Source organism: Schistocerca gregaria, chromosome X (genome assembly GCF_023897955.1).
Source record: "Schistocerca gregaria isolate iqSchGreg1 chromosome X, iqSchGreg1.2, whole genome shotgun sequence".
Taxonomy (NCBI): domain Eukaryota; kingdom Metazoa; phylum Arthropoda; class Insecta; order Orthoptera; family Acrididae; genus Schistocerca; species Schistocerca gregaria.
Window position 1 is genome coordinate 413,599,339 of NC_064931.1, and position 12,727 is coordinate 413,612,065.

At 43.3% G+C, this 12,727-nt stretch overlaps 1 protein-coding gene across 2 annotated transcripts in view; it reads right to left on the reverse strand.

Moving 5' to 3' along the window:
- LOC126299045 (uncharacterized) overlaps positions 1-12,727 on the reverse strand; it is a 284,308-nt gene that overhangs the window by 146,832 nt on the left and 124,749 nt on the right. The window lies entirely within an intron of this gene.

A 12,727-nucleotide genomic window follows, 5' to 3' on the forward strand; every position in this document is an offset into this window, starting at 1 on the left:
GGTGATCAAAAACTGTATACGATACTGCCCAATAGATTTTATGTCTCTTTCCCGTAATACGATAAGTTCGTACATATTTTCCGTTCGTATTGTGTCTCAGTGTTGAACAGCGGCTAGAATACGTTCTACGAACACTGCAAAGATCTATGAGCAAAGAGCATGTAGGTGTGTCATCTAAGGCGCCATTTGCACACCTGCTACATCCTTCTAGGAAGTGTTTAATAAAACATATGAAGGGATTGCCGTTCCAAGACTTTGCAGTGCAATAACTACGGATTTAACCTTGGCCGCGAGAATGCATATCCCCGTGTTGAAACAACTACACGTAGGTATTTAAGCTGTTTTCTTTAGCATCAAATACAGTTTAAAGCTGTAAGCCATTATTTTAATCCATTGAACTATGTTTTAGAGTTTCGTCTATTTATGGACTTGGAGATTAAGCTCACGTTTATTGTTTACTAGAAATTTTTTCCAGCCTTAAACATTTATATCAGCAAATCCACGTCTTCCGTGGTTATTGTTTTTATCTTCTGAATTTTTGCCTCGTTGCTTCTTCTGGAACAACAGATTCGCTGCTTCTGTTAAGCGTCTGAGGTTGTGTGTTTGTATGGCCATGGAGTAAAATATACGATAAACAATGTGTTATATGCCTATTTATTACGTCCATACGTTCATATATGCTAACATTTTTAATGTCTGAATATTCAGCATGGAAAAAATCAGTTGTTTCAAGATAGAAAATGTCACACAAACACACTGGCAGGTAAATAAATAACACGTGCGACACAACTGTGTCCTGTAACTCTCACGTACTGGCCACTTTCAGCTGATTCTCCTTGTTCAGCCTCCGTCGTGACGTCATTGTTGGAGCGTCAAACAAGCTGTCATAACGATGAAATAATTCCTAAATCCATTGTATTTAATGTATTATTCATTTAGCACGAATATCAGTTTATAGTATAATCACTGAGTTATACTCAATAAAATTCTTCTGGGTTTGAGGCCGCATTGTCATCTGTAAAATTCCGACGTTTCGGCGACTGTTGCAAGGCGCCTTCCTCAGGTTGTATTGCTAACTGCTGAATGAGCACTAGTTTGGATACTTACATACTATGGAGGAGAGCAATACAACCTGAGGAAGGCGCCTTGCAACAGTCGCCGAAACGTCGGAATTTTACAGATGACAATGCGGCCTCAAAACCAGAAGAATTTTACTGACTGTAACAACGGCCGCGGAAGCCTACGTTTAGACTGAGTTATTATTAACAAGGAGTCCGTCACGGTATGGCAGTTTTGAAGCACGTAGGTCTTGTTTATAGCTTCTTAAATGAACTGCGTTGATGTGATGAAAGTTGTTTTTTGTTTCTGGAAGTTAAAAATATGAAGTATACCACAAAATCGCCAAACTAAAAACATACAGGAATGGCAATGTTATGTGCAGGGTGTCTCAAAAAAACACCGACAACGCAGGAGGTCAAACTAATCGGTTTCCAACAAGGAACTCATATCCGGAAATGCACGACTTGCGCGCTAGAGAGCGTCGAAGTCTCAGAACGAACGATTGTGACTGTTCTGATTCGTTTTGGTTCTGAATACGAAAAGTATAGCCATCTGTGTACTGCAAATGGACGACCTGAGCCTAGACATGCAACCATTTAGCCGTTGTGTACTGTGGATGGACAACCTGAGGCAAATAACACTCCTCTCGCCAGATCTGACACCTCTCGACTATTTTTGTGGGGTATTATGAAGAGTATGGTGCATGGCACACCTGTCACGTCAGCGGAGGACCTTATTTCTCGCTTCTGTGGAGTGACTAAAATACTTCAAAGGTAACCGCACGTATTGGTTCATACGCGTGAGGCTGAGCATCGCCGATGTAAACTCTGAATTGATGTAGGAGGTACGCACTTCGAAGACCGTTTTTAATGTAGACAGCGCGATGTGCTACTCATGTTCAATTTATTGACATAATGTGGAACGTACACACATCTCAAACTTCCTCGACCTTCAGTGGACAAACCGTGCGTTTCCGGATACGGGTTACTTCTTGAATGTGGTACTGGAAGACACACTGATCGGTTTTTCAAGAAATGCACAACTTATCCAGTGGAGACCGTCGAAGTTAGAGATGTGTGTGCGTTCCACATTACGTCAATAAACCGAATATGAAGCAGCACATCGCGCTGTCTACATTAAAAACGGGCTTCGAACTGCGTACCTCCTACGTCAATGCAGAGCTTATACATCGGCGATGCTCAGCCTCACGCACATGAACCAATACGTGCGCTTGCCTTTGAAATATTTTAGTCGTTGTGTCGAAGCGAACAATAACGTCCTCCGCTGACGTGACAGGTGTGCCCATACACCTTGCTCTTCCTACTACCCCATATCAAACAGTCGAGGGCTTTCATATTTGTCGACCGGAACGTTATTAGTCTCAGTTTGTCCATCCGCAGTACACAATGGCTATAGGGTTGCATGCCTCGGCTCAGGTCGTCCATTCGCAGTACACAGATGGCTAAAAGTCTGTATGCCTTCCATATTCATCAATTTGAACAGAATTTTGTTTAGGCGTCTAAATTAAAGGTAATCGATATTTACAGGATAGACGTTTTAATTAATTCCTGTTGATCAAAATATCACACTAAGCTGAAACTATGTGTTTGACAGAGCCTAGATATCTTAAATTCCTTCTCTCGTTTGGAAAAATATCTAAAATTAAGTGACGCAATACATTCATGTCAGATTTGGCAGGATTAGCTCGCTGAACCTCTCCCCCATTACGTCTATTATTTCATAGCAAATAAGAGGTGATTCTGGGTCTCAATAAGTGTTGGCAACGTTATGGGGTTGTGGGTTGTTTGGGAAAGGAGACCAGACAGCAAGGTCATGGGTCTCATAGGATTAGGGAAGGATGGGGAAGGAAGTCGGCCGTGCCCTTTCAAAGGAACCATCCCGGCATTTGCCTGAAACGATTTAGGGAAATCACGGAAAACCTAAATCAGGATGGCCGGACGCGGGATTGAACGGTCGTCCTCCCGAATGCGAGTCCAGTGTCTAACCACTGCGCCACCTCGCTCGGTTAGCAACGTTATGCTTAAGAACCTAGACCAAGGCAGGAACTTTTTTAATCCCAATTTTTTATTGGCTTAAAATGTTCCTTACAGAGTCTATTTTTAAGATTCATTCATGTAAAATAGTTTCAAATGGCTCAGAGCACCATAGGGCTTAACTTCTGAGGTCATCAGTCCCCTAGAACTTAAAACTACTTAAACCTATCTAACCTAAGGACATCACACACATCCACGCCCGAGGCAGGATTCGAAGCTGCGACTGTAGCGGTCGGTTCCAGACTGAAGCGCCTAGAACCGCTCGGCCACTCCAGCCGACATGTAAAGTATGCCACAAATACTAAAATATGATAAAACTGCGATTTACTGGATGGGTGTCTGGCGCTCTTGGTCACTCGAATGCGACCTTTGTAATACCATAATAGTTACCAACGGAATAGGGCTCCTGTTAATTTCGGATAGTATCACAGAAAGGATTACTATCAACTAAAATTCTATTCTCAACAAAATTTCTTTTCGTAATATGATTATTTCATGGTATACAGTCTGAAAGCACGTCCTTGTCTCGCATGTTTTACTTGTCATGTCGCATGTTTTTTATACGAAGTAATACGATAGTGTTTGAAAATGGAAAACAATTGTATTTGTACCGCTGGAAAAGGTTCTAAAATTAATCCCAGTCATGCAGAAAACGCGTCGATTGATAAGCGGAAGTCAGTTAATCGATATAATTTCATGAAAATGAGTCTTTAGATATCGGCAAAAAAAAGCAAACTGTACTGTCCTGGCATTGCCAATAAAAGGTTTGTTTAGATTGAATATTATAAAACATAAGTTTGAACTTCAAACGCTTGTTTTTTCAGAGCAACATTTTGGCAGGAGGTATAATTCATGAAATATACATGCAACTACATTATACCTTTTTGTGACTTGAGTCGGCGTTTTTTCTATTGTAGTACGCAGGATTTTTGCGATATATTCTAATTCCGATTTTTGGTGAACGAATTTATAACGGCTATTTTTTCAACAAAATTGACTTTTATTTCAGAGAACTGCTATTTAAAAAAAACTTTTTTTAAATAAACCTGCGTGCTATGCTAATCGCTGTCAATGTAGTGAAATTGGATGCAGATTATCTATGAAAAAAAGAAAATACACGAATGGTTTGATGATTCTCCGACGACGGCGTCGTTCTAGACGGCAAAAGCTTGGGCTGGACAATGATTGGATCGGAGATCCCCTTGTCAACTTTCAGCACAAAAGTTTCAGCAGTCACCCTATGGGATTTGAGGAAATCACGGACAACATCAATCTGGCTGGCCAGATGGAGTTTTGCCTACATCCTGTAACAACAACGGCTCTGTACTATTGTACATATAAATAATATTTTTTCTTCTGATTTTTCGATAAACGTGTGTAACTGATGTTCTGATTTCATTTCTTTTTTGTTTCATGTCATTATGTTAAGAAAAAGTTTCAATATGAATATTAATGTTTATGTCAAATGTCAAGCAATATACACTCCTGGAAATTGAAATAAGAACACCGTGAATTCATTGTCCCAGGAAGGGGAAACTTTATTGACACATTCCTGGGGTCAGATACATCACATGATCACTCTGACAGAACCACAGGCACATAGACACAGGCAACAGAGCATGCACAATGTCGGCACTAGTACAGTGTACATCCACCTTTCGCAGCAATGCAGGCTGCTATTCTCCCATGGAGACGATCGTAGAGATGCTGGATGTAGTCCTGTGGAACGGCTTGCAATGCCATTTCCACCTGGCGCCTCAGTTGAACCAGCGTTTGTGCTGGACGTGCAGACCGCGTGAGACGACGCTTCATCCAGTCCCAAACATGCTCAATGGGGGACAGATCCGGAGATCTTGCTGGCCAGGGTAGTTGACTTACACCTTCTAGAGCACGTTGGGTGGCACGGGATACACGCGGACGTGCATTGTCCTGTTGGAACAGCAAGTTCCCTTGCCGGTCTAGGAATGGTAGAACGATGGGTTCGATGACGGTTTGGATGTACCGTGCACTATTCAGTGTCCCCTCGACGATCACCAGAGGTGTACGGCCAGTGTAGGAGATCGCTCCCCACACCATGATGCCGGGTGTTGGCCCTGTGTGCCTCGGTCGTATGCAGTCCTGATTGTGGCGCTCACCTGCACAGCGCCAAACACGCATACGACCATCATTGACACCAAGGCAGAAGCGACTCTCATCGCTGAAGACGACACGTCTCCATTCGTCCCTCATTCACGCCTGTCGCGACACCACTGGAGGCGGGCTGCACGATGTTGGGGCGTGAGCGGAAGACGGCCTGACGGTGTGCGGGACCGTAGCCCAGCTTCATGGAGACGGTTGCGAATGGTCCTCGTCGATACCCCAGGAGCAACAGTGTCCCTAATTTGCTGGGAAGTGGCGGTGCGATCCCCTACGGCACTGCGTAGGATCCTACGGTCTTGGCGTGCATCCGTGCGTCGCTGCGGTCCGGTCCCAGGTCGACGGGCACGTGCACCTTCCGCCGACCACTGGCGACAACATCGATGTACTGTGGAGACCTCACGCCCCACGTGTTGAGCAATTCGGCGGTACGTCCACCCGGCCTCCCGCATGCCCACTATACGCCCTCGCTCAAAGTCCGTCAACTGCACATACGGTTCACGTCCACGCTGTCGCGGCATGCTACCAGTGTTAAAGACTGCGATGGAGCTCCGTATGCCACGGCAAAGTGGCTGACACTGACGGCGGCGGTGCACAAATGCTGCGCAGATAGCGCCATTCGACGGCCAACACCGCGGTTCCTGGTGTGTCCGCTGTGCCGTGCGTGTGATCATTGCTTGTACAGCCCTCTCGCAGTGTCCGGAGCAAGTATGGTGGGTCTGACACATCGGTGTCAATGTGTTCTTTTTTCCATTTCCAGGAGTGTAGTAATAGGATTGAAATGTAACAAATGTTGAAACCGTTGCAAGATGTTTAAAATTGTAACTGTGCGTCTGGTCCATACGTAGGCAATGTGTTAGGATATGTAGAATGCAAAACCTCGGGTGAATACCCTGTCTGCAAGGGAGCGGTAAAAGGTGGAAGGCAGGCGAGCGCGAGAAAATGCACGCGGGCACTGCACGGCACAACGGGCTCAGCAGTAGTAACTTGAGTTTGGCACTGGTTTGAGCAACACCTTCTGGAGCGAGGAGGCTCTCTTGGAAGACATAGCTTCACTGAGCCTCGGGTATGCCGTTCCAACGCCCACACTGTATGGCAAAATTCCATAGGCACTAAATGGAAAAGTATTGCGACACTAAGAAGAACGAAAGTGCCAATACGTCAAGGGCCATAGCTGTAGTTGTATGTGTGCTCTGTGCCTCGCCATTTCGCCGCCCGCCAACCGCCGCATCGATACTAGCAGGTTGAAACTTTTAGTACTGTATTCGTATGGATCAGAGAGTGAACTGTGCAATAATAACCTAAATTTTACCAGAACTTTCCCATCATTTAATTATCCTCACAACTAAGCTAGACAGGGTCCTTTCCAAATGTCGTACAATCCGAGTGTCCCGAAATGAATTTTAAAATTTGTGTTAATAATAATTATTTGCAGACCTAGCTATGTTAGAATGGTGTTTAAAGAAATGTTTCGTTAATGAACCAGTAAATGAATAACAAAGGTCTAACGAAGTTGAAAGATAACTTTAGTATTGATATAGTAATGAAGTTTATTATTTCCAGACAGATTTAAAGGCATTTAAATGAGCAGTAAATAAGATGAAAAGAGTAGTAACTTATATACTGGAAATCTTGAACGCATAATAAATTCAGTAATCATTTTTTTTTTATACAGTGATCATAACAGTTTCAGGGTCCCCCCTCACCCCCCCCCCCCCCCCCCCCCCCCCCCCGCCTTTTATACATTTGAATTCTGTAGTGTTTTAAATTGGTTTGACAAGCAAAAGTTTAAGTCAATATAAAAGTAAAATCAAAATTGACATTTTGTGTGTGGCTCGAAAGTGCTATTTCTAGGGTAACCTATGCCCGATTTTAATCAGATTAATATACAGTGTTAAGTTTTGTAGAAGATTATAGTGTAGTGTTAAGTATTCATGGTTTTTCTATATCAGTACAGAATGTGAAACTATCAGTTCAATAGATTTTCTGGTTCTAAAATTCTACTATATTATGCAGTGTTACCACTTGTTGTTTTGCATGAATATATACCAACTTGTACAGGGAAGAAACTCTGTTAATGCCTAATCAGGCTGGCGACAGTATTGTTAACAAATTGGTAACATCTTCAGGGCTGCTTTTGGTCCATCTTGACGTGTAATTGCATTTCGAACTTGCTTGACGGATCATTGTTATTACAGAGTTGGTATAAGTCTGATTTGCCACCATTCAGGTATACGCGGTCGATATCTATACGAAAATCCTTTCTCATAAGGTGAACCCCGCTCACTTACCATAGTACAGGCTTTAATGAGTATTGTGTGCCCCACAGGCTACAATCTATATGACTATTCTGCAATTTTCAGTTCAGTGCCTGGCAGAGGATTCATCGAACCACCGTCAAGCTATTTCTCTACTGTTCCAGTCCCGAACAGCGCGGGAAAAACGAAAACTTGAATCTTTACGTGAGTGCTCTGAATTCTTTTATTTTATATTACGATCATTTTTCCCTATGTAGGTGGCCATCAACAAAATATTTTCGATTTCAGATGAGAAAGTTGGAAACTGAAATTTCACGATAATATCCTGCCACAACGAGAAATGCGTTTGTTTAATGACTGCCACCCACTTCGTGTATCATATCTGTGACACTCTCTTCCGTATTTCGCGACACTGCAAATAGAGCTGCAGCTCTTTCAACTTTTTCGGTGTCCTCCGTCCATCCTATCTGATACGGATCCCACACCTCGCAGCAATACTGCAGAAGAGGATGGACGAGCGTAGCGTAAGCAATCTCTTTACTAGAGCTGTTGCATCTTCTACGTGTTTTGCCAATAAAACGCAGAGTTTGGCTTGCTTTGCCCACAACATTATCTTTATGGTCGTTCCAATAAAAGTTATTCGTAACTAATCCTTAGGTAGGTACGAGAGCGAGCTGAAAAGTAACGCCTACGAAGTTTTTATGTGAAAACTCTCAAAGCTTTTTTAAGTAAAACATTAATTATTAACATTCTATATCGTTATTGTTCATGTCTACATACACTATGCGGTCAGAAGTATCCGGACACCCCAAAAACATACATTTTTCATATTAGGTGCATTGTGCTGCCAGGTACCCATATCAGAGACCTCAGTACTCATGGGGCGCTGCGCGGAACTCACAGACTTAAAACGCGGTCAGCTGATTGGGCGTCACTTCTGTCTTACGTCTGTACGCGAGATTTCCACATTGCTAAACATCCCTAGATCCACTGTTACCGATGTGATGGTGAAGTGGAAACATAAAGGGACACGTACAACACAAAAGCGTACGGGCCGATCTCATCTGTTCAATGACAGAGGCCGTCGACAATTGAAGAGGGTCGTAATGTGTAATAGGCAAACATCTATCCAGACCATCACACAGGAATTCCAAACTGCGTCAGGATCCACTGCAAGTTCTATGATACTTAGATGGGAAGTGAGAAAACGGATTTCATGGTCCAGCGGCTCCTCATAAGCCACACATCGTGCCGGTAAATACCAAACGATCCCTCGCTTGGTATGTGGAGTGTAAACATTGGTCGATTAAACAGAGGAACAACGTTGTGTGGAGTGACGAATCATGGTACACAATGTGGCGATCCAGTGGAAGGGTGTGGGTTCGGCGATTGCCCGGTGAACGTCATCTGTCAGCGTGTGTAGTGCCGACAGTGATATTCTGGGGCGGTGGTGTTATAGTGTGATGGTGTTTTTCATGGTGGGGGCTTGCATCCCTTGTTGTTTTGTGTTTCACTATCACAGCATAGGCCTATATTGATGTTTTAAGCATCTTCTTGCTTCCCACTGTTGAAGAGCAATTCTGGGATGACGACTGCATCTTTCAACACGATCTAGCGCCTGTTCATGATGCACGGCCTGTGGCGGAGTGGTTACATGACAATAACGCCCCTGTAATGGACTGGCCTGCACACAGTCCTGACCTGAATCCTATAGAACACCTTTGGGATGTTTTGGAACGCTGACTTCGTGCCAGGCCTCACCGACCGACATCGTGAAAAATGGGCCTTCCAGCACCTGATTGAACGTATTTTTGCAAGAGCGAAACCTGTCATCAAGGCTAAGGGTGGACCAACACCATATTGAATTCCAGCATTATCGATGAAGGGCAGGAACTTGTAAGTCATTTTCAGCCAGGTGTCCAGATACTTTTGACCACATAGTGTATTGATTTCTCAAAATAGTCAGCCAGCAAAGGAACACATTTCTCTTAACGAGTGACCAGTTTGTTAGTGGAGCCACAACCACACCCCTGCTTGCACCATTTCATCACTATCAAAGTGAATTCCTCGAAGGTGTTCTTAAAGTTTTGGAAACAGATGACAATCGGCCTGGACCAGTCGGGACTGTGTGGAAAATAGTCGGTAACAGAGAATCGAAGGCGTTGGATCTCTGCAGATGTATCAGCGCTCGTGTGAGGTCTCACATTGTCGTGCTGAAGGAGAGGATGCTCCATGTGTGGACGAACTCCTCGAATTCCAAACTCGATTACAGCACGCTGTTTCCCACGAACCGACATACGCGTAGTTACATTACCGCACCTCCATGTTACACGCTACAATTGTAGAGGCATAGGGCTGCAAATATGTAGATAAGAAGAATATAGATGTTTAGTGTTCATCATGTTTGTTATTATTTAAAAAGCTTTAAGTGTTTTCAAATAAAAAAATTCGGCTGCATTATTTTTCAGCTTTCCCTCGTATTTAGTAAAATTCACAGCCTTTATATTTGTGTGATTTATCATGTAACCGAAATTCAGCGGATTTGTTTTGGTATTCATGTGGATTACTTCACACTTTTCATTATTTTAGTCAACTGCCACTTTTCGCGCCGTACAGGTATCTTTGTTTTGCACTATTCAATGCAAGAACAGTGTCTTACCGCCTCTTCACTTTGACCAATGTGAAGACGAGAGACAATATGCAGTACGGACAGTCAATAGTGTACGTTTTGGTCGCTCGTTAGTATTGTGCATTGTTACTGCGTTAGAGCCACAGCAGAATAATAACACTCTTTCGCCCAGCCAACAAGTGCGAGGACAATACATTAGCTTACCAGTTTTGAACGAAATGTCACCTTCTCGGACATGAATAAAAACACAAACACATGCCCCCATAACAAACCCTCATAGCGTGTATTATAGATTTATACACACCTTCCACATTCCCATTTTTAAGAGGTTCGAATTCCACGGCAACCTTGGGGAAGGGGATTCCTGTTACTATATGTAGCTGTAAGAGTGCGAAATGCGACTGATGCGTGACGTTTATCGCTGCATTTGGTTCGGAACTATAGAAGCAACTGTACGGTAACCCACAGAATAACAACGTCTGAGAATTCCAGAAACGTGCTGTTCTCTTTGATGAAGTTTTTTTTCCTGCAGATGGTATCATCATCGGAGACCAAGCAGTTGCTCTCATTTCGTAAAGAGGAAGAATCTAATTTCTCATTGAAGAACCCTACCTCACATTCTCCATCCCCTGAAACAATTCAGGAATACCACTGAAAATGGAAGCCCCTTTACAGAACAAACGTGTAGCCTGACACGGAAAGCAACACATACACTACACCTAATGTAATTTTAGGCATCTCATGTGGCCCTTTTATGGGCTCAGGGTTTAAGTGACCTGAGGTATATTCTTCCTGGTGCTGTCCTAACCTTATCGCACGTGGACGAGGTGGTAGCTTTATGAAAGATACGAGAACCATATTAAGTGATAACAAATAAAACTAGCGTGTTCTCTGGAAGCACATTAATTGTATATCTCCCATTTAAACATGAAAGCCAGCTTGTCACAACAAAGAATACACAGAGCTAAGAAAAAATGGCATGTGGCACATTTCTCTAATGCAGTTCTGAAAAGTACCAGTACAAATTCAACATCCTATAAAAAAAAATTCAAATGGCTCTGAGCACTATGGGACTTAACTTCTAAGGGCATCAGTCGCCTAGAACTTAGAACTACTTAAACCTAACTAACCTAAGGACATCACACACATCCATGCCCGAGGCAGGATTCGAACCTGCGACCGTAGTGGTCTAAAATCAGCCCAAAATTCCGGAGTCCATACCACGTATTCTTTGGGCCTGAACAATTAATATATCATCTCCCAACGTGACGTAAAACGCCTACATTGTCCAAAACTACATATGAGACATTAATACATTAACACTAAGCGAAGGGGACGCCAATGGAAATGGATATCTCCCTCTGCTGAGTCCACAGCTCGTGGTCTAGTGGCCAGCGTTGCTGCCTCTGGATCACGGGGTTTCGCGTTCGATTACAGGCGGTGTTGGGGATTTTTCTCTGCCCGGGGACTGGGTGTTTATGTTGCCCTCATCATTTCATCATCATCATTTGTGGAAATGACTAGATTGGACTGCGTACAAAACTGGACTGTGCAAAAATTGCAACTTTGTACGGGCGTTGATGACTGCGCAGTTAAGCGCCCTACAAACCAAACATCATCATCATCATCCATCTGTTTGCCTGATACTTCCCAAGTCAATATACTCGTGAATGTAATTCCTGCTTGTTCGATTTAACAAATTTTTGAAAATTCAACCGAATGAAGATTATATTTCAATATGACTGACTGGAAACAACAAAATGTATCAACTACTGGTGAATCTTCCGGGCTTCGTGGTCGTGGTCCATGAGACATTTCGTTGAGAGCTGCCCTGGACTTTTTCAAATGTGCCTCTGGTTCCGCTGAGCCGGACGTCGGAGAGCGCTATAAGTGCCCTGATGAGTGAATATAATCGTCAGGGATAATCCTTGTCAGAGATAAGACGTAAATATCGAACTGTCGTCTTTCGAAGTTAAAACTTAGCTATCGATTCTGTAGAGTTAATGTCGATTTATTAGTAAGTTTCGTGTCTTCTTCTTTTACAATTGTTCTCAGTTTAATATATTTCTATTTATTCGCTATTTAACCGTGGATTATAGTAAGTCATTGTAGATTAAATTTTGGTTTCTGAAAACTTCAGTACATGCTTTCTTGACTAAAAAGTTTCATGGACCACGAGCGTACAACCCCGGATCTAAGGCAACCGGTCGTGAACACCTTCACTGTATGAACAAAATACATGCCAGGCCACACAAATATAGGGCAATGTATTCTAGCTGCTGCCGGCACACACACACACACACACACACACACACACACACACACACACACACACCACTGTATACAAACCGCTAACGGCCGGAAGCCCAGCGGCCAAGTATCGTTGTGCACCCACGAACGAGTCTGTCATCAAAGAAAGCAGCCACAAACTTAGAGAAGTAGAATGTCATCGAGATTCAATCCGTGCGTGAATAGAGGGATGTGAGTGGTGATTAAAATGAGGGAAGATAAAATAGATTCCTTTCAACACTTCCTTTGTGCAAGTCCTGTAATTTCGGGATTCTGTTAACTCTCCTATTACTGAAACCATC